This window comes from Heterocephalus glaber, unplaced genomic scaffold (assembly GCF_053883595.1).
Source record: "Heterocephalus glaber isolate CG9 unplaced genomic scaffold, H.glaber_assembly_v1.0 deba00000546, whole genome shotgun sequence".
Classification (NCBI taxonomy): domain Eukaryota; kingdom Metazoa; phylum Chordata; class Mammalia; order Rodentia; family Bathyergidae; genus Heterocephalus; species Heterocephalus glaber.
Window position 1 is genome coordinate 27,962,530 of NW_028258147.1, and position 22,101 is coordinate 27,984,630.

A 22,101-nucleotide genomic window follows, 5' to 3' on the forward strand; every position below is an offset into this window, starting at 1 on the left:
TATTGAGTAATTGATAATTGAGAACTCTAGATAATTAAGATTGGAGATATACAAAACAAACTTTTACAAATAGCAGAATTTCTTAGTAAGCAGAAGACAGAAGGAACCTAAGATAATAAATATGAAAGTCCTGTGTTGGCATTAAATACGCCTGTGTAGAAAAAGTGAGCCAAGTCAAAAGCAAAGCTCAATGAATCTGTGTTAAATCTTCTAATCCAGTGATGGTGAACCTTTTAGAGCTTTTAATGATAAGAAACAGAGTGCTCCAGCACATGTTCCATAGGTTTGCCACCCATGTAGATCTAATCCATCACACAGTGTCCAGAGTTTTCATGGCAGGTCTTTTAAATAACAGTTTTTCATCTGTCAGTTTGAGTATCCAAGCAAAGACCAGACAGCATGTTGCTGATAGCATGCAAGCACTGGAAAGTACAGCAAAACTCTGCTTCTGTATAAACATCATTCTTATACTTAATCCTTAAATGTTATGCCTAAACGATGGTAATGCTCTCTCTACAAGGCGTTGTGTGGGTTTGCTCCAATATGAGCTCAGTTCACATGTGCTGTTAATATATTATGTCCACTTCTTAAATCTGATGCCAGCTTTCTCCTTTCTATCTGGAAATATTTCCTTTATTCTTACTGGAGCACATTGGGTTGCATTTAATTAATCTTCATCAACCATGACTTTCCTGGCTTTAGGCCCTTTCTTATGCCCTTCAGTTTATACTGTGTTCAAATCTGTCCTGAGTGAAACTAGCTTATGGAGCCAACTATCATAGAGAAAGAACCCAAACTTCCATATGACATATCAGAAATGACAGAAGCTTTTTCTCCACTAGGTTGTGATGTTGAGCAAGGTAGTACTTGACCATGGCTGACTCATAAAATCATTGTAGAGCTGTTAGACCTGCCATCCTTCTTGCACAGGGGCAGAAGTGTTTGCCTCATTTTCCTGACTCTTAGTCCAACCATCATTGCAAAGTAGAGGTAGCTGAATAAATAGAGCTAGTGGTATTCTTTTGAGTCATTGTAAGACTACATACTCAGTGAGATTTCATTTTTTATAATCACCTGTTGACATATTTCTCACACTTTTCTAAAGACCATTTGAATTAGTGGAACTTGCTTCTTTTGTATCTGCTTAGGTGGCTTTGATGGAGAGTTTTGTTGCTGTTGAGCTTTAAAGTTGGGACCTGAGCTCCACTCTGCCTCTCTGTGCCACCCAAACCATGGACAAAATAAGGGCCAGGGCTGCACTTACAGAAGTGATCTGTTTCAGCACCCAGCTGACTTTATTGCTGGATATTGGCTCTTTAATTAGTCAGTCCTACTCTTTAATCAACCAACTGTTACAGACCGAACACCCATTTGTGTTAATGTTATGAAAGGTGAGTGAGAAGGCATGAACTCAGTCCTCATGGAGTTTATAGGCTATGAAATAATCTGACTGTGAGCTCTAGGTGAGAGTGGAGGGTGACACAGTGGAATGAGTTGAGATCAAATGAGTAGACAGGGTCCCAACAAGGTCCTATGGTCACAGTAATGAGTTTTGATTTTAAGAGCATTTACAAGTCAGAGAAGCATGACATGATCATTAGAAAACACTCATTCTGGCTGCCATCTGTGGAATAGATGGACATAACTAAAGAAATATAGTAATGGAAGGACTCTCCTTCCCATTCTCCTGATGCTTCATGTAGAAGACTGTGTTCTTCTGGGAACTTCTTTCTCCTACCTTAACTGGGACTGTGGGACCACCTAGGGCTGCTTCTGTGGTAGTTCTGGTCCTGGTCAATGCTTGGATACCATGGCAAACTCCTAACTTTCCTATGTTGACACTGCTAGGGTCCAGCTGACTGCATGGCAGAAAAGCTCTGGCTCCTTTATATGGCCTCAGTGCTTTTCCCCAACTACAAATCTGTTGATTGATCAAATGAATGAATATAGGACTGAGGTTCTTTGACCCCTAGATGGTCTTGGTCTTTCAAGTTCATAGTCTGGGTCTGGAGGCTATATGATCCCACTGTCTTGTCCCATTATGAGCCTCTAGTAATAGCCTTTCCCCTAGAGATGGACTCTAGATGTGTCACCAATCCCACAGATTGTCAGGGGGGAGAATGGATGGGGTTGGATTTTGAGAGATTAATTTAGTAGCTCCTTTGAGACTAGTCCCTAAGGCTGGGAGGGCAGGCAAGAAAGCCCAGAATAGGACTGAAAGAGATGGCTTCTCCCCAACTCTATTCCTCCTCAGGAGTTCTGCCGTTTTCCCTCTCTCCATCCTTCTTCAGGTCATTTTCAGTGTCTTGATCAGCCTAGAAGTTCCCTTAGTACTTTTTTTTTATTGGTACATTTTAGGTGTACAATATAATGACATTTATCATTGGAAATTTGCACCTTTACACAATGTGTCTTGGTTCTTATTTTTCCCCCTTCCCCTGCCCTCCTTTCAACCCCTCTACCCCTCCCTATTTACAAAGACTTTGTTTCCATTTTTTCATTTTCTCATATTAATTCCATTCCCTTCTTTCCTTTCCCCTACTACTCCCACTTCCCCTTCCTCTTTGCCCCTTTTCTTCCTATTTCACATTATCTATTATACCTTTTGATTCTTATTTACACTTTCAGTTTCTCACACCTGAGAAACTATTTGGTATTTACACTTGTGTACTAGTTATTTCACTTAAGAGCATTGCCCCAATGTGCACCCATTTAGCTATAAATGTCTCTGATTTCTCATTCTTTGTGGCTGAGTAGTACTCCATTTTATACAAAATCACATTTTCTTTATCCAGTCTCCACCTGATGGGCAGTTGAGCTGTTTCCAAGCTTTAGCTATTACGAACTGTGCGACTATGAACATGGGTGGACATATATCACTGTGGTATGATTCTTCTAATTCTTTGGGGAAGATACCCAGCAGGGGAATAGCTGAGTCAAATGGGACCCCTAGTCTTAGTTCTTTGAGGTATTTCCATACTGATTTCCCCAGTGGTTGCACCAGTCTACACTCCCACCAGCAGTGGAGCAGGGTTCCTTTTTCCTCACAGCTCCACCAGCATTTGTTATTGGTTGATTTCATGACAGCAGCCATTGTTTCTGGGGTGAGGTGGAATCTCAGGGCTGTTTTCATTTGCATCTCTTGAATGACCAGTGTTGTTGAACATTTTTTCATATCCCTTAGTACTTTTTTTCAGAGGATGAAGTCCTTCTGTGAATAAGACTTCTGGTTTCTATTGTAACTCTTAATATACATATATCCTTCATTCATGGAAAGAATTAGTCCCTATGCCACTGGCTTCAGTTCTTCCTTTGGACCTGAGCATGATTGATCCATCCTAGGCTGATTGTTTATTCCATAAAGTTTGGCTGCTGCAAAGTATGGGCTATTTCAGGCTCGTCCAGTTTGTTATTAGTGTGAAAAAAGTCACCTCCCTGACATGATGGGGAATCTGGTGAATGCTATCCAGCAGAAACTCCAGTGTCTCCAAATCTGACAAATTGTGATCATTGCAGTGGTCACACTGTCACAGAGCTAACAGACCAACCTCCAGGACCTCAGGGATCATGAATGGAGGGAAACTCAGTTTACATGACCTCTTTCTTCTCTATATATTCTGACCTTAGAGCCTGATTCTTTCTTGTGGTGTAAACTTGGATAAATTATTTATCCTTGTTGAACCTCAGTTTACTCATCTTTAAAATGGGGATAAAGAAGTGTACAATGTGAAGATAAAATTGTACCAAATATCTGGTATGCAACCAGCTTGGACTATGGTGCCAATAGATTTGAATCATGGCTTTTCTACTTCCTAAGTATTGCATCTTTGCCTCAGTTTCCACATCTAAGTAATAGAGATAATAATTGCTTCCCAAAGTTGTAATGAGGTATAACTGAAATTTAAAAGATAGTGTATATTTTTAATAATAGATATATATGCATTAAATATTTGCATTTTTCACATAATTATTCTAACTTGATTTCCTTTCCTTTCCTTTCTACTATTTCATGGTATTTTCCAGGAGGAAGGTTTAGGATTCCAACATTCATTTGATTCAGTGTTCTTAAACATAATATATTGGTTGCATTAGTCAGTGTGAGCTTGAATTCAGTGCTACATAGACCCAAAAATGTACAGTAAGTCACGTAACAGTCCAATAAGGGTTCCTGCTTGGTGGCCAGTTTTTTGTGTGTGTGTGTGTGCATGGAATTTTGAGGAACCTTGTCTTCCATTTCTAGCTCCTCCATTGGCTGGGCCGCTTTGCCACTTACACTTGCAGAAAGAGAGTATGTGAAAGGGCATACCTGCTCCTTAAGGGTCTTGGCCAGAAGGTTGACCAGGTTAGCTTTCCTCACATTTGAGGAAGAATTACCTTCATACACAGTTTGACCAATTTCTAGGAAAGATGTAAATTTTAAAGTTATTTGTTGCTCTAAGTATATTGGTATTTTGAGAAAAGAATAAAACTGTAAATGGTCTCCATGGCAACTTCCAGAAAACCCCATCATTTTCCTGACAGTGTGAGGGAACAGGCACCTGAACTTGGAGGTATTGACTTCAGTCCTATCATTTCTTTTTTCCTTTCCTACAGAAGAAAATCGTTGAATGTTTATAATTTTACTTATTTCAAGCAGTATCAGGAGTACCAGTGGATGATTTAGATATTGCCTGAGAAGACAGGCTGAGTGGCAGCTAAAAAAGGAGGCTTGGAGTTAGTAGGACCAGCAAAATAACAGGAAGTATTTGTTTTTGTCATGGCAAAGCCATGGCCATAAATGGATGGACCCTGACATCCAGTAGGAGAGCTGTGGTTCAGAGGTTGGGGAAAGATGGCAGGCATCAAAAGAGAGCCTGATATCAGGAGGGAGCTAGGGGGAGGCCTGGAGTCCCGAGGGTTACCTGGAACACTGCTAGCCTTTGAGGCCAGCAGGGTGTGGTAGTGGATGGGTCAGCCCATCTTGCAGGGCTAGTCTGGGGAAATGGTTTCTCCTGCCATAGCTCTCTGATTTGGGAATCCAGGACAGAACCAAAAATAGTGTAAGATTCTTGGCTCAGTGTTTAATATGCATGCCATTTCCTCAGTAGAGTTCTTTAATTTGCCTCAGTTGTGCCAAAAATGAGAACTATTTGCATAACTTCAAGCTCTCTTTTAACTGAATCAGGTAGTTTTGCTAATTCTGGTGCCCCTTCAACAAAGTGAAAAAGCCTGAAAGAAGGTCAGGGTTCTATAGTAAAAACCTCTCTCAGAGCCTGCCAGTCTTCTTCTTTTTTTTTTGGTACCGGGTATCAAACTCAGGTCCTTGTGCTTGCGCAGCAGGCAGCGAAACCACTGAGCTAAATCCCCGGCCCTGCCAGTCTTCTTTGTAGCTCCTACTTGTTACCTGATTGCTTTGAAAGTGTTTCCAGAATCCATTTGACTAGATTTGTGGTTAGAATGGATCTATTACAGCACAGAAAATTGCCCACCTGAAAGACCAAAGAGAAATGATTTATTCATTGAAAAAAACTGACTTAAGGGGAAAAAAAAGAGAATCTCACATATAAAAAGTCAGGAGTAGGCTTAATATACACAAAGTTGCAGATACCTGCAGAGGTTAAGAAGAATTGATATTAGTAAATTTTTTTTTTTGGTTTCTAAACTCATAGATAGCTATGCTGTATGACAGTGATAATGTTATTTGGGAGCAACACACACACACTTTTTTTTTTAATGATAACCTTTATTCTCTTTTATTTATTTAAGTAGGTATAGTTAGAAGGGAAAGCATTAGACTACCAAAGCTTGAGTTTCTGTATATCAAGCTACTTTACACGAAGTACTACTGAGCCATAAAGAATGAGAAACTAGAGACATTTATAGCTAAATGGATGAATATTGAGGCCATACTCTTAAGTGAAATAAATAGGACACACATGTGCAAATACCGAATAGCTTCTCTAGTGTGAGAAACTGAAAGTGTAAATAAGGATTACAATGATTAAAATGAATAATTGATATTTTGAAATAGGAAGAAAAGGTCCAAAGGAATAGGGGAAGTGGGAGGGGAAGGGAAAGGAAAGAAGGAATAGGAAAAATTATGAGAAAAGAAAAAAAATGGAAACACACATTTTAATATTAGGACTTTGTGGTGTTTTAATTTAAAATTTTCTTTCCTTCTTCAGATTGCAAACAAATAACAACTTAGAAAACAAAACCAATCTTGGTAATTGTACCATTATTGCATTCGATCAATCTGTATACATCTTAGAAATTAAGTAGAAATAATAAGTAATATAGTTATTACTTATAATTAATAGGTTGTATATGCTTATCACAGAAAGTATCTTTAAGTTGTTGTACTAATCCCTCAGTGTAATTTTCCAATGTGCACAGTGATTCTTCTGCCCTAAAAAGTCAAGTGAAACAAAAGTCACAGGTGAGGTTTCACCTTTTAAATAGTTTGATGTTTGAGTATTGTACCCCCCTCCCCAAGCAAAAGGACTGTGGCATGGGAGGTGGTGGCTAAAATTGAACCTAGTAATCTAAGTCTACAAACCAAGTTTCTACACTGATGGCATCTCAGACCTTTACACCTTTAATTACTTTTAAACCAAAGTGAAAATAATTGTGTACATAATAAATCAAACCCCAAGTACTCAATCTGCAGTCGTGTGATGTGTACAGATTGCCCACATCTGGGAAGGTTGGCAATGTTCAGTAGACACCATTTGTATTTTTCACTTGCTGGTTCGCATTTTCATTTTACTTCAGGGGCAAGTCATTTTATTCCTTCATTCCAGTGAGAAAGAGATGGTTCCCCACCCTCCCTTTTATTCTCCTTCCTTCCTTCCTTCCTTCCTTCCTTCCTTGCTTCTTTTTTGCCCACTTGCCTGCCTGCCTTCCTTGAATCTGGGGATATGATAGTGTGCTTTCCCCTCTCAATTTTATATTACATTTTCTCTTTGAAAAAGAATGAATTTCCTCAGAATTGGAATGCAAATTTTAGGCTCTCAATTTAGTGGTCTTGAATCAACATTATTGCCAGCCTATCTTTGTACTTATTTACTATGAACAAGGCCCTACACCATGACTAGGGAACTACACAGATTAGCTTGACTTCTAACACACTCTATGTGGCTATAAACCTAGAAGGAAAAATAAATTTTGAAATCATGTTTTTTTCAAAGTAAATAAGTACCCTACCCTAGGATTATGGCTTCTTAAAGCCAAAAGACAAATCATTTACATATTTTGACTTGGTCATGAAGATTAGGCACCATGTGCTGATGCTAAATTTTTTTAAAAATTGAAAGTATCTCTAAAACTAGAAAGTTATATGAAAAATTTCACTTAAGCATCTTCATATTAAGCTACTTATCATGCTATAAGAATACATGATTTATATTTACTATAAGCCAGTCTTAACTGGTCTTCCCTTCTCCTTTTCCTTCCTTTATTTCTTTTTTCTCTCATCCTATCCATCCACTCTTCATATATAAAGATATAGAATATATATTTATTCCTTTCAATTCTTGTAACAGATAACATCTAAATAAAAGCAAGGTGAGAGAAAGATATGGATAAATTACTTTTAGCTGCCATTACTGTCTTTATAGCCCATGAATTTCATCATTGAAAATTTATAACAGGAATTTTACCTTTCTTCCACCATCAATGGTCGTTCAGAAGTAATTTACTAGACTATATTTTCCCCTCTCATGTCACCAGGTAAGAGGTACCTTTACTACTCAGAGCTCCTGCAGAGAGCCAGGGCCATATTATGCTCTTTAAACTGCAGCCACTATTTTATTTAAGTCTCACTAATCTATGGGGTAGGAAACTAAAAGGTTGCTCAGAGCTACTCTCCCACAGGCTTCCCTGAAGAGATCACATGATGGCTAGTAATCAAGTCAGGGAAGATTTTGGAGACAAAAAACTGATTAGTTCGAGTCTTTAAAAAAAATCTTATTCAAAATTTTAATTTGCATCTTGAAATTAAAAGTTGACATTTGAAGATGTGAGATACATACAGTGAAGTGTTTTATGCTGATAACCTAATTTTTTTAAAAGATAGAAGTATTAAAAGCAATTATTTTTCCACGAGTACAGTTCTGACAGTATCTGGGGTTAGGAGTCAGTGACCTTTTGAAACCAATGTGATATTTACTGGAAATTCCAGCAGGATCTGGGCTAGTATGCGTAGCATAGCTACCTTGGGTAAGGCTGAATCACCTCTACACACATCACACATTCAACCTTTATCAGGTCCTTTCCAGTTAGCTTGCTGAAGGAGGTGCAATTTAGTACTGCAAACCTCTGTGACGAATCAGTGAGCGCTCCATAATCTAAGCTGATTTTTATTGCTCTCACAAATATCTTAAGGACTTTATGATTGCTGGCTTTTCATTATTGGCACCTTTCCTTATTTAGTTGAAGATATGACTTCTCTCTCTTTTTAAATGTTTACACATTTGCAGTACATAATATTTACATTCATCATAGAGAGTTGGTACATGTACCTAACTTTCAATTTAAATATAGGAAGGGAGGGAAAGGGAATTAAGTTACCTGTTCAAGGAAACATTACAAAGTTTTATAAGGATTTGTATCACTAACTGGCCAACCATATGATTGTTCCTATTGCTCCAGAATAATTTTTCTTTTATCTTGTAAAAAGTTTTTTTGATAGCAGCTCTTCAGAATCACTTTTCATATGGTTGGGGTGGAAATCATGGGCCCAGGTGCAAGATAGGAACTGATGTCCGCCCTACACTGTGGAAGCTGAAGGAGAAGACCAGAGGATTAAGATGAGTAATAGGAGGAAAAAAGAGAAAAAGAAATAAAAGGAGTTAATTTCTGACTATTGCATTTTCTCTTTAGTAGTTTGGAAACTACATATTACTTTTTGCTCTTCTCTTCAATATTTACTCTTAATTGAGAGTCCTGATGAGAAACCAAAGATGTATTAGGATGCTCTCATCTTGGCCAGGCTGGGACACATGGACAGGCGAGCCTGTTCAGGCATGACAGGGGCAATCAGATGCCTCCCCATCTCCAGCCACAGGTGCATTGCATACCTGGGGCTCGTGAAAGTAACAGCTCTGGCCTCCATCCCAGGCTCCTAGGGCAGAGAAGCTCAGCCAGTCCCAGCACCTGAAAGGAAACTCCCCACCACAATCCCAGGCTCCTAGGGCAGAGAAGCTCAGCCCATCCCAGCACCTGGAAGGAAGCTCCCCGCCTCCATCCCAGGCTCCTAGGGCAGAGAAGCTCAGCCAGTCTCAGCACCCGGAAGGAAGCTCCCCTGCTGCCATCCCAAGCTCCTAGGGCAGAGAAGGTGAGCCTTGTGTGCGCCAGAAGCACCCCCTCCCATGGAAATGAGAAGACATGTAAACAAGTCTCAAAAACAGACTTCTGGATCACCTACAGCAACCCCAAAGGGAAACAAGATGGAACAATCTGATACTCAGCCATGTGGACTCTCTGAACTGGCAACAAAAGAGGATCTGGGAAAAGTGAAATCAGAAATAATTACTCAGATAACAGCAATGATTTTGCTCATGGTGCAAGACATGATTAATAAATCTAGAGAGGACACAGATAGAAAATTAGAGGATCTGAGGAACATGATGGAATCCCAACATAGGAAACAAATGGAATCCATAAAACAGATACAAACAGATTTCCAAGAGATTAAAAACTCCATCGAAAGTTTGCGCAGCAGAATGAACCAATGTGAGGATAGATTTTCAGATATAGAAGATAAGATTGCAATTAGTGAGGAGGAGAAGAAAAATTGCTTCAAAATTGTAAGGGAACATGAGAAATCAATCCAGCAGCTGCTAGACGATGCAAAGAAGAATAACATAAGACTGATTGGAGTCAATGAAGAAAGAGGAGAGAGTGCAGATGACATAAAAAAACTCTTCACAGAAGTGATGGCAGAAAACTTCCCAAGCAGGGGAAAAGAACTTGACATACAGATAAGTGAGGCATATAGGACTCCAGCTAGCCTTAATCAAAAAAAAATATACACATAGGCATATAATAGTTAGGATTCCAGAAATCCAACAGAAGAACAAAATTCTACAAGCAATGAGAGAAAAGAAACAAATCACATACAAAGGAAAGCCCATCAGAATCACAGCAGACTTCTCAGTGCAAACCCTCAAGGCAAGAAGAGCTTGGAGTGATGGATTTCAAGCCCTAAAGGAAAACAGCCTCCAACCCAGATTGATGTACCCTGCAAAACTATCTTTCAAAATTGATGGAGAAATAAGATACTTTCATGATAAAGAGCACCTCAGGAACTTCATGAATACCAAACTGGCACTCCAAAAAATTTTAGACAATACCCTAGGAAAAGACAATGAGGATCACAACCCCAGGAAACCCAGCAGAATGAATCCATTGGGCTTGACAAATAAAATGCAAAGGGGGAGGAGAATTCAACATAAAGAAAACGTCATGACAAGGCTTTTAAAACTTTTACCTTCATCTCCCTAATGAGGGTATAATTCAATCTTATTATTGTACTGATTAGTATTTTTTTGATTCTAGAGTTGCACACCTTTCCTTGTGCTATACTGGCTATTTATCATCTTCTTATGTCTACATTTTAATTGGGTTGTCTATTAATGAGCTCTAAGAATTCTTTATATATTCTGCTCATAGGTTATATGCATTGTAAATATGGTCTGTTTAAGGACTACTTTTCATTTTAATGATGTCATTTAAAGTTCTAAATTTTGATGGAATCCCATTTATCAATTTTTTTCTTTTATACATCATGTTTTTTGTATCCTAGGTAGTTCTTGCCTACCTTGAATTCATAAATATTTTCTCTTATAATTTCTTCTTAAAGTTTTATACTTTTAGGCTTTCATATTTAGGTTCATAGATCCCTTCAAGTTATTTTCATGTATGGACAAAAGGGGTTGAGGTTAATTTTTTATATACGGATACCAGGTATTCTGGTGCTGTTTGCTGCAAACACTATCTCTTCCTCGGCTCTTGAATTGAGCTTATATTCTATAAAATGCTAATGTTAAATAATCTTTCAAAACTCAGTGGACCATATATGTGTGGTTCTATTTCTAGATTCTCTGTTTTATTCCAATGATCTATGTGTCTTTCCTTACAACAACACTGCCTTGATTACTGTAGCTTTAGAAGAAGTCTTAAAATTAGATACTAAATGTCTTCCAACACTGTTTTTGTTTGTTTGTTTTTTTTAAACTTTTCTAGGTCCTTTGTACTCTTACATAACTTTTAAATTTCAATATCCAATTCTTCATTTATAGCAAGTATACATAGACCTGAATTTTTATATATACCTTGTGTTTTCTAATCCTGCTAAATTCAAATACAAGTTCTAGGGGCTCCTAGAGATTTCTTAGTATTTTCTCTGTGGATGATCATTTCATCTACATGCAAAGAGTTTGCTTCTACCTTGCCAATCCTATCCTAATTGTGTAATTTTGTTGCCAGACTATTTTGGTGGGCCTAGGTTTCAAAGTTTAATGGACAGATAAAGAGTAAGCATATCTGCCCTTGTTCCCCACCTTAAGGAGAAAGCATTGTATCTTTTCCATTCATATAAGGCATTCTCACTGGAAATATGGAGTACATGTCTTTAATCTGTTGAGAAGGTTCTGTTTTACTTCTAATCTCCTGATAGCTTTTACCATAAACAGCTGTAGAATTTAGTCTGATACTTTTTCTCCAACTAGTGACAGGATCACATGGCTTTTTCCTTTCCTTTGTTAAAATGATGACTTTTGGGGGTGGATCTTCCAATGCTGAACCAACACTGCCATCCCTATAACAAAACCACTTTCTACATCCTGCCAGATCTGACTTCCAAGAGTTTGTTTTGTTAAACAAATTTCTATCTATGTTCATACTTTTTTCTTCTATTATCTTTATCCAGTTTTAGGATTAGCACAATGTTGAGTTCCTAAAATGAGGAGAGAAGTGTTCCTTCTTTTTTCTGCTTTGTTTGATATAATTTATCAGTTAAAATGTTTATGAGCCTGCTGTTGTCATATAGGTAAGTTTTCAAGCTAGGAATATACTTTCTTTAATAGGTGCTATTCAAATTTTATATTTCCTCCAGAGTTAGTTTCATTAATTTGTCTTCCAAGGTACTTCTTAGACGTTGTCAAATTTATTTCAAAAAAGATTTTTGTAATATACTTTCTACATCCTTTGAAATTCTGTAAAATCTGTGGTAATGTCTCCTAGATCTTGATATTGTAATTTAAAAAATGTATAATTGATATTGTGTAACAGGAAGAAAAGGTCTAAAGGAGCAGGGGAAATGAGAGGGGTAGGGGAGAGGAAAAAAGGGAAAAGAAAAAATATGAGAAAAGGAAAAAAATGGAAACAAGGTCTTTGCAAATAGGGAAGGGTGGAGGGGGTGAAGGGAGGGCAAGGGAAGGGGAAAAAAAATAAGAACCAAGATACTCATGTAATGGTACAAGATCCCAATGATGAATGTAACTGTGTTTTATACCTAAAATGTATCAATAAACTAAATGGGAAAAAAAGTACCTTAGGAACTTCATGATTACCAAACCAGCACTCCAAAAACATTTAGACAATATCCTAGGAAAAGAGAATGAGGATGACAACCGCAGGAAGTCCAGCAGAATGAATCCCCCAGGCATGACAAGAAATTAAAAGCGAAGGGGGAGAATCCAACAAAAAGAAAAAGTCATGACTATAAGTCAATGCATAGCTGTTATAACCATCAATGTTAAGGGTCTCAATTCACCAAACAAAAGAAATAGACTGGCAGAATGGGTCAAGAAGCAAGATCCAACAATATGCTGCATACAAGAAACACACTTAATTCAAAAAGAAACTCATAGAATGAAAGTTAAAGAATGGAAAACAATATTCCATGTGACAGGAACCCAAAATAAAAAGCAGGAGTAGCTATCCTCTTTAAAGATCAAGTGGATTTCAAACCAAAATCTGAAGCACTTCTGGCCCCAAGAATTTCAGATAAGGGATAGTCAACTTGTGTGTACAAATCTATTGTGAATATGTGTTTTCAGTCCTCCTAAGTAAAAACTTAAGAACAGAACTGTTGGTTCTTAACAATAATGCAAGAAATTTCTATATTATTTTCCAAAATGGTTTTATCATTTTACATTCACATTAGCAGTATTAGAAAGTTCTAACTGGTTCAGACCTAAGTTGACATCTGTTCTTTAAAACTTTTAACTTAATCTCCCTAATGAGTGTATAATATGATCTTATTTTACTGATTAGTATTTTTCTGATTCTGGTGTTGCACACTTTTCCTTGTGCTATACTGGCTATTTGTCATGTGCTTGTGTCTACTTTTTAATTGGATTTTCTATTAACGAGGTGCAAGAGTTCTTTATATATTCTGGTCATAGGTTATATGTATTATAAATATGTTCTATTTAAGGACTACTTTTCATTTTCTTAATGATGTCTTTTGAAGTTCTAAATTTTGATGGAATCTCATTTATCAACTTTTTTCTTTTATACATCATGTTTTTTGTATCTTAGGTAATTCTTGCCTACCCTAAATTCATGAACATTTTTGCTTATAATTTCTGCTTAAAATTTCATAGTTTTAGTCTTTCATATTTAGGTTCATAGATCCTTTCAAGTTATTTTTATGTATGGAAATAAAGAGTTGAAGTTAATTTTTTACATACAGATACCAGGTGTTCTAGTACCATTTGTTGAAAACACTATCTTTTCCTCTGCTCTTGAGTTGAGTTTCTGTTCTATAAAATGTTAATGTTAAATAATCTTTCAAAAATCAGTGGACCATGTATGTGTGGTTCTGTTTCTAGATTCTCTGTTTTATTCCATTGATCTATATGCCTTTCTTTACACCAACATTTCCTTGATTACTGTAGCTTTAGAGGAAGTCTTAAAATTAGGTTATAAATGTCTTCCAACACTGTTATTTTTTTCTTTTTACTTTTCTGAGTGCTTTGTACTCCTACATAGCTTTTAAATTTCAATATCTAATTCTTCACTTATAACAAGTATACATAGACCTGAATTTTTATATATACCTTGTGTTTTCTAATCCTGCTAAATTCAAATATAAGTTCTAGGAGCTCCTAGAGATTTCTTAGTATTTTCTCTGTAGGTGATCATTTCATCTACATATAAAGATTTTACTTCTACCTTGCCAGTCCTAAGCTATTTGTTCCTTATATTGCCAGACTATTTTGGTTTGGGCCTGTGTTTCAAAGTTTAATGGACAGATGAAGAGTAAGCATATCTGCCCTTGTTCCCCACCTTAGGGAGAAAGCATTGTATCTTTTCCATTCATAAAAGGCATTTTTGCTGGAAATATGGAGTACATGTCTTTTATCTGTTGAGAAGTTTCTGTTCTACTTCTAGTCTCCTGATAGCTTTTACCATGAACAGCTGTAGAATTTAGTCTAATACTTTTTCTGCAACTACTGACAGGGTCATAAAGCTTTTTCCTTTCCTCTGTTAAAATGATGACTTTTGGGGGTGTGTCTTTCAATGCTGGACCAACACTGCCATCCCTATAATAAAACCACTTTCTACATACTGCCAGATCTGACTTCTAATAGTTTGTTTTGTTAAACAAATTTTTATCTGTGTTCATACTTTTCTTCTATTATCTTTATCCAGTTTTAGTATAAGCACAATGTTGATTTCCTAAAATGAGGAGAGAAGTGTTCCTTCTTTTTTCTGCTTTAAATGTTTGATATAATTCATCAGTTAAAATGTATATGAGTTAAAATGTATATGTTGTCATTTAGGTAGGTTTTCAAGCTAGGAATATACTTTCTTTAATAGGTGCTATTCAAATTATATATTTCTTCCAGAGTTAGTTTCATTAATTTGTCTTCCAAGATACTTCATAGAAGTTGTCATTTATTTCAAAAAAGGTTTTTATAATATAATTTATATATCCTTTTAAATTCTGTAAAATCTGTGGTAATGTCCTCTAAATCTTGATATTGTAATTAAAAAAATGTATAATTGATATTGTATAATAGGAAGAAAATTTCTAAAGGACTTGGGGAAGTAGGAGGGGTAGGGGAAATGAAAGAAGGGAAAAGAAAAAATATGAGAAAGGGAAAAACAATGGAAACAAAGTCTTTGTAAATAGGGAAGGGTGGAAGGGGTGAAGGGAGGGCAGGGGAATGGGGGCAAAAAAAGACCCAAGATACATCATGTAAAGGTACAAGATCCCCATGATGAATGTAACTGTATTTTATACCTAAAATGTACCAATAAACTTAATGGGAAAAAAATAAAAGCATTTTGTGCATCTATTAGGTGATCATGTGATTTTTGTTCTTGCTTCTGTTTAGGTGATGGATTATATTTATTATATGGATTTCATTTATTGATTTGCATATGTTGAACCATTCTTACATTCCTGTCGTAAAGCCTACTTGGTCATGATGTGTGATCTTTTTGATGCTTTGTTGCATTCTATTTGCTAGTATCTTGTTGAGAAGTTTTGCATTCATGTTCATTAAAGAGATTGACCTGTAATTGGATCCTTTTCTGGTTTTGGAATTGGTAATACTAGCTTCCAGGAATGACTATGGGAGTAATCCTCTTTTAATTTCATTAAATTGTTTGAGCAATGTTGATGTTAGATCTTTCCTGCCATTCTTGTAGAATTCAGTGGTGCATTCATTGGCTACTGGATTTTCTTGGTAGATTTCTTATTACATGTTCAATTTTATTATCTGTTATTGGATTATTCCAGGATTTTATATCTTCTTGGTTCAGTGTTGGTAATTTATGTTTATCTAGGAATCTATTAATTTCTTCTGAATTCTCCAATTTGAAATAGTTACTGATAATCTTTTGGATTTCAACAGTGTCTGTTGTGATTTAATCTTTTTTATTTCTGACTGCATTGATTTAGGTCCTTTCCTCTTTTTTTTTTTTTTTTTTTGTAATATTGTGTAGCACTTTGTCCGTTTTGCTTATTCTTTTGATGAAGAACCAACTCTTTGATTCTTTAATGCTTTGTATTTTTTTGTGTCAATTTCATTAATTTCTACTATGATCATTATTATTTTCTTTCTTGTACTTGCTTTGGATTTGGATGGTTCTGGTTTTTCTGTGACCTTGAGGTGTATCATTAGGTTATTTATCGGGACTCACTCTGTTAGTCTGTTATAGGCATTGACAGCTATAAACGTCTCTCTTAGGATGTCTTTCATTGTGTACCATAGGTTCTGGTATATTTTACTGACATTATCATTTGACTCTAGAAAGTGTCTAATTTCTTCCTTGTTTTCTTCTCTACCACATTGATTATTTGAGAGTGTATTGTGTAATTTCCATATGTTTGCATTATTTCTGTTGTTTCTTTTGCCATTGATTTCTAGTTTCATTGTACTATAATCTGACAATATGCATAAGAAAATTTTGATTTTTTTCTGTTTACTTAAGTGTGCTTTATGGGCTAATATATGGACTATTTTGGAGAGAATTCCATGTTCTGCTAAGAATAATGTGTATTTTGATTTTGGGTAGAACACTTTGTTGTGTATCCAATCCATTTATTTTGAAAGTTTGGCTCAACTCTGATATTTTTTGTTGGTTTTCTTTTTTTGTGTGTAGTTGATTTGTCTATTTGTGTCAGTGGGGTATGGAGGTCCTCCACTGTGTTGATATTTATCTGGTCTTTTATGTATAGTAGTATTTGTTTATGATATTTGATGTACTGGTTTTTGGTCCATTTATGTTTATAATTGTTACCTTTTCTTGTTGAATTGTTCCCTTAACTAATATGTAGAGACCTTCTTTGTTTTTCTCTTTTGATCAGTTTTGTCTTGAAGTCCACTTTGTCTGAAAATGGTATAGCTACTCCTGCTTGTTTTCAGTTTCCAGTTGCACAGAATATTTTTTTTCATCCTTTGATTTTTAGTCTATAAATTTCTTTTTGGATTAAATGTGTTTCTTATATAAATGTACTATTGAGTTTTATTTCTTGATCCAGTCGCCAATCTATATCTTTTGATTGGGAAATTGAAACCATTCACATTGAGAGTAATTACAGAAAGGTATTGACTTATTTCTATTATTGCATTATTTTCCTGTTGCTGATTCTCTCTTTTTTCTCTTGTTCAACTTCTCACTTTGCCTGGTGTATTCATTCTATTAAACTGTTTTTGCCATTGTTTTCTTCATTGTCTCTTTCTGGGCATCCTTGAGAATTTTTTTGCAGTGCTGGTTTTGTGGTCATTGAATTATTAAGGTGCTCTTTGTCATGGAAATACCTTGTTTCTCTATCAATTTTGAAAGACAGTTTTGGAGAACATATCAATCTGGATTGGAGTTTTTTCTTTTAGGGCTTGAAACACTTCACTACATGCTCTCTTGGCCTTTTAGGTTTATGTTGAAATGTCTGTTGTAATTCTAAGGGGGTTTATCTTTGTAAGTTATTTGTTACTTTTCTCTAAAGATTTTAAGATTCTGTCTTTGTGTTGGACTTCTGGTATTTTGATTATGATATGTCATTAAGTTCTTTTCTGATCATGGCTATTTGGATTTTTATATGTTTCACTTATGTGTATATTAAATTCTTTCCCTGTATTTGGAAAGTTTTCTGCTATTTCTGTAAACAGCTTTTTAAATGCCATTAATGCTATCTTCTGATTTTTCATTAATTCCAGTTTATCTTAGATTCATGTTTGTGTGTCATGTAGCAGCTGTTGAATCCATTTTTTATGTTCTCTTGTTCTTTTAAGGAATCTCTGAGTATGGTCACTGACACCAGCCATATTTTCTAGTCTGACGCTCTGTCCTCACATTGTTCACTTGTGATTCCCATACTTTCAGTAGAATTTTTAATCTCCCAAATGTCTGTTTGATACCTTTTTATGAACTCTAATTCCTTGCTAAACTGGTCATTCATATTTTTATCATTCTGCTTAGCTCAGCTAGCTTTTTATTATTGTCTTCTGTAAACTTGCATATTGTTTTGCTTATTAAGTCCTTTTTCTGCTTAGTTATATCTTTTTGAGCTAACCAAGTAGTTCATTAAACTGTGTTTTTTAACCTCCTGTGTTACTATTTTGAATAATTCAGCACTGTAGCTTTTGATTTCATCCTTATATGCCCCATGGATCTGCTTTGGGGGAATTGGGAGATTTTGGAGTCATTTTGTTGCCTTGTCTTCTCATATTTGTTTGTTTGTTTGTTTCTTTTTTTCTTTTTGGTGTTACTGAGGTTTGTGGGTTGATTATAGTAGAAACATTTTGTTGCTAGTATAGAGATCTCTTTTGTTATTTTGTGCTTTTCAATGATATATTCTGGATGTGGCTAATTATAGGCCCTTGCCTGTCTCCCAAGATCCAACCACCTCCATTAATTTGGGAGGATAGGATGCAGTATAATTGGCCCAGCACCCAGTTCTCCCTGAGCAGACTGCAGTATCGTCAATGCCACTAAGGCAATCTAGATGTTGGCATACAGAAAAAAATCAATTAATAACAATGCTATGCCACCCTGCCGATAAAAACAAAATCAACAATAATAATAGCAACAAAGACAAACTATACGAACATACCATAAGAACTAATAATGTACCACCCTTAACCATAGAAAAGAGCCAAATATTGATATAGAATATCTCCACTTGCAATACTAAAGAAGTCACAGAAATAGCATAGAATTAACTATCTAAAGATTTGTAAAGTTTAATGGTTACTTTAGATAGAGCAACGTGATATAGGATAAAGAAAGAAGTAAAATCTAAAAACTTAAGCAATGGAGGATGAAAAGGAGAAAAAAGTGAAATAAAGGATCCTATTAAGAAGTAAAAATAATAGGATTAGATAAAAGTAACAAAAGAGAATAAGAAAAAGAAGAAAAAAGAAAATAAAGAGAAAAAGAAAAGGAAGAAGAAAAAATTAAAAGAAAAAAATAATTCCAAGCCCACAAACAAACAAAAAAGAAAATGCATCCAAAAAAAATTCCTCTGTATTTTTGAATGAGTGGTTTCTTTCCAGGGTCTGCAGTCTTGGTATCCAGCAAGTCAGTTTTCTTCACCAAACTTTATGGCCTTGGGTTTGTGAGCTCCCTGTGCTCTAGAGCGCCCTGTGCCCATACACTCACAGCCTTAGTAGCCTTCCAAGCCAAGATGTGTCCTCACTCATGTTAGTAGACAGAGAAAGCAATAAGATCAGTAATCTCTGTGCTGAATGTAGGTAGTGGGGCAGGGCTTCAAGCAGACTTCTGGACTTAATGGCAGCACTGTCAGACCCAGCTGACTCTGAAAGCCATATATGCTGGGGCTGGCTTCCCACTATAGAAGCCGGGACCCCCATGTCTTTCCCAACCTGATCTTAAATTTCTCACTGGGTCTTTGTTTGGCCCATACCCTCTATGCAACTGTCTCTTGTGAGTGTTTCCCATCCAGTCACTGTTGTGATATTGTTCTGTAGTGGTGTGGCTCAGTCTTAAACAATTAACCCCTTTCCAAAATAGCTGCTGTTAAATCTTCTGAAATATGTTGGGTGCTGCACTGGATTTCTTCTCCAACTCTAGCCTGCTATACAGGAGTCACTTTTGGAGTAAAGCCCAGGCTGCTTTTACAGTTTGCAATAACTGGGTTTTTCTTGTGACCAGTGCTGCTGGCCTGGTCCACTGTCTCTCCCTGGAGCTGCTGACCCTCTCTGGGCTCTCCTTCTCTCTCTGAGAATTGGCCTAGTCTACAACCTGCCAATGTCATGTGTACTTTCAATTCAACAAGTATCGAATTCTGTCATTAAAGAGACAGTTAAACTTGTGAAGTGATTAATTCTTTTCTAGATCCTAGTGTTTAGTAGTGGAATTATTTGACTCTTATAGGTTATTATATTTAGTTGATCTGATATTTACTTGGAAGAAGTGATAAAATTATCTATTACCAGCACGTATCAGGGTCACAATGAATGCAATAAAAGGAATGTATTTGATATTAATGAACAAAAGGGTATTGTGGCTGGTGATTCTTTTGAGTGTCCACTGGGTTTTGATTAATGATAAGGTATATATTGAGTACATTCTTGATTGATTCCACTTTTATTTATTTTGCAGTGCTGAGAAGTGAACCTGAGGCCTAAGCATGCTAGGCAAGGTTTCTACTGAGCGACATCCACCAATTGATCCTATTTTTAAGCACTCATATTACCTATATATAATCTATTTCTAATGGATTAAGCATCAAAGGTTGAGCAAATGTAATGCATCATTGCCCATTACTAGGGCAACCAATCATTATGCAATGATGTTGCACTTTCCATAGTCCTCTCAGGTAAATAAATTAGAAATAAATGAGATACCCAGTGCTATGCATGTTAGACTTCTACTACTTTGTGGCTTTTACCAGGAACTTTAAACCTGGGGAATGGGGAGACCTTCTTGTGAATTCGTATTTGTAGAGATGACATTTAAAGAGTAGTACTAATACATTCATTATAATTTCTTCTCATGGGCATAGACAGTGAGCTTTCATAAGAAATTTTTTGGCATGTGATGTCTTTTAAATTTCAAAGCAGAAAATAGATTTTAAGCCATTTTTCTTGTAAATTCTCTAACTGGCTTCTTTTGGTTTTGGGATATGAAATTTTATGAATTAATAGTACCTGTTGTAATTATTATACCAGTTTCAGAAAGAAAGTAATCTTTCACAAACCTAAATTTGACCTTTCTTCTTAAATTACCTTACTGTGGTGATTTTTCAAAGTAAAACATCATATTTGCTGTTTTTTTGCTAGGTATATGTTTAATAATATACACCCTTTCTGTGCCAGACTTGTGAGATAAATAGTGCTCATATGCTCTTCAAAATAGAACCTGTTTTTGTTTTGCATGTCAGGAAAGTAAGTTTATATAAAAATTTAAAAGTCAGCTCTTCTTTCCACTTAAAATGAGGGATATTGACTCCACGAGTCAGTCCTGGATAGTTGTACAAAATTTTATTTCAGCAATTCATTTTGTAAATGTTTATTGAATGTTTGTAGTATTCCAAGTGTTGTTGCAGGGGCTTGGGACATTATCATAACAAAAGAGGTAAAGATCCTTCATATATGGAGATTATATTCCATTGGGAAAAAATATAATAAATAAGAAAGTTTACAGTATATATCATGTCTCAAGATAAAAACTGTGATGGAAAGTGAGCCAGGTAAAGGGGAAAAGAGAGATGTGATCATGTTTTAAGTTAATGGCCTATGAGAAGGCTCCCTTTGAGCAGATGCCTGAAAGGAGTAAGCAAGGGAGCCTTGTGGAGTGGTGGGAAAGAGCATCTTAGAAAGAGGAAGAGTTTGTGCAAAAACCTGGGTACCTGGCATACTCAAAGAAGAGCAGAGACCAGCTGAACTGGAGATAATGTCAGAGAGATAGCAGCAGTAAGGCTGAGGAATGGCCTGTAGCTACATAGACTGATAAGATCTTTGGTTTTTCCACTGAGTGAAGTGAGGAGCCACTTGCTAGAATTTCACTAACAGCATGATGTGTTCTGATTTTCTTTTTGAAAGAATGACTGACTCCTAGGCTGAGAACAGACTGTGACAGTACCATTATTGTGCCAAGGAGGCTATTGCAGAAATCTAGACAATTTCAAATGGCATTCAAAAATCTAGTTCATAGAACTTTAGCTCCTTAGGAAAGAATGTATATATAATGCGATGTTCCTGGAAACAAACATATAACAGAAAACATTCTGTAATGACAAAATTGGTGCCTGATATGTAAGTCTGATTGCAAACCTATCCACTGAACTTTAGGTTATTGAACCATAATGAAGTGTATTTTCTCTCTTTCTCTCTGACAGTAGCACAAAACAAAATAGTTCACCTGAGGTGCTTCGTTATTGTACATTTGGCAAGAACAAAGGTGGAATCCATCTCCTTTCCGCTCTGCTCAATCTATGGTTATTATATGCTGAAATTTGGGGAAACTATCAGGTATAGGATATACATTTAACAGAAGTACTTCTTGCATTACCTGACTTCCCTACTAGAGTCTAATAATCTATTTTACAGTTTTAAATTTTGTGTGTTTATTTATCAGGAAAGCAGATCTTTAAAAGCTTTTATCATGTGCCCAATGAAATTGGCTTCAAAAATT

The 22,101-nt window shown here is 36.0% G+C and overlaps 1 protein-coding gene across 19 annotated transcripts in view; it reads left to right on the top strand.

Moving 5' to 3' along the window:
- The window catches only part of Col28a1 (collagen type XXVIII alpha 1 chain), a 241,244-nt gene that overhangs the window by 132,826 nt on the left and 86,317 nt on the right, over window positions 1-22,101 (top strand). The window lies entirely within an intron of this gene.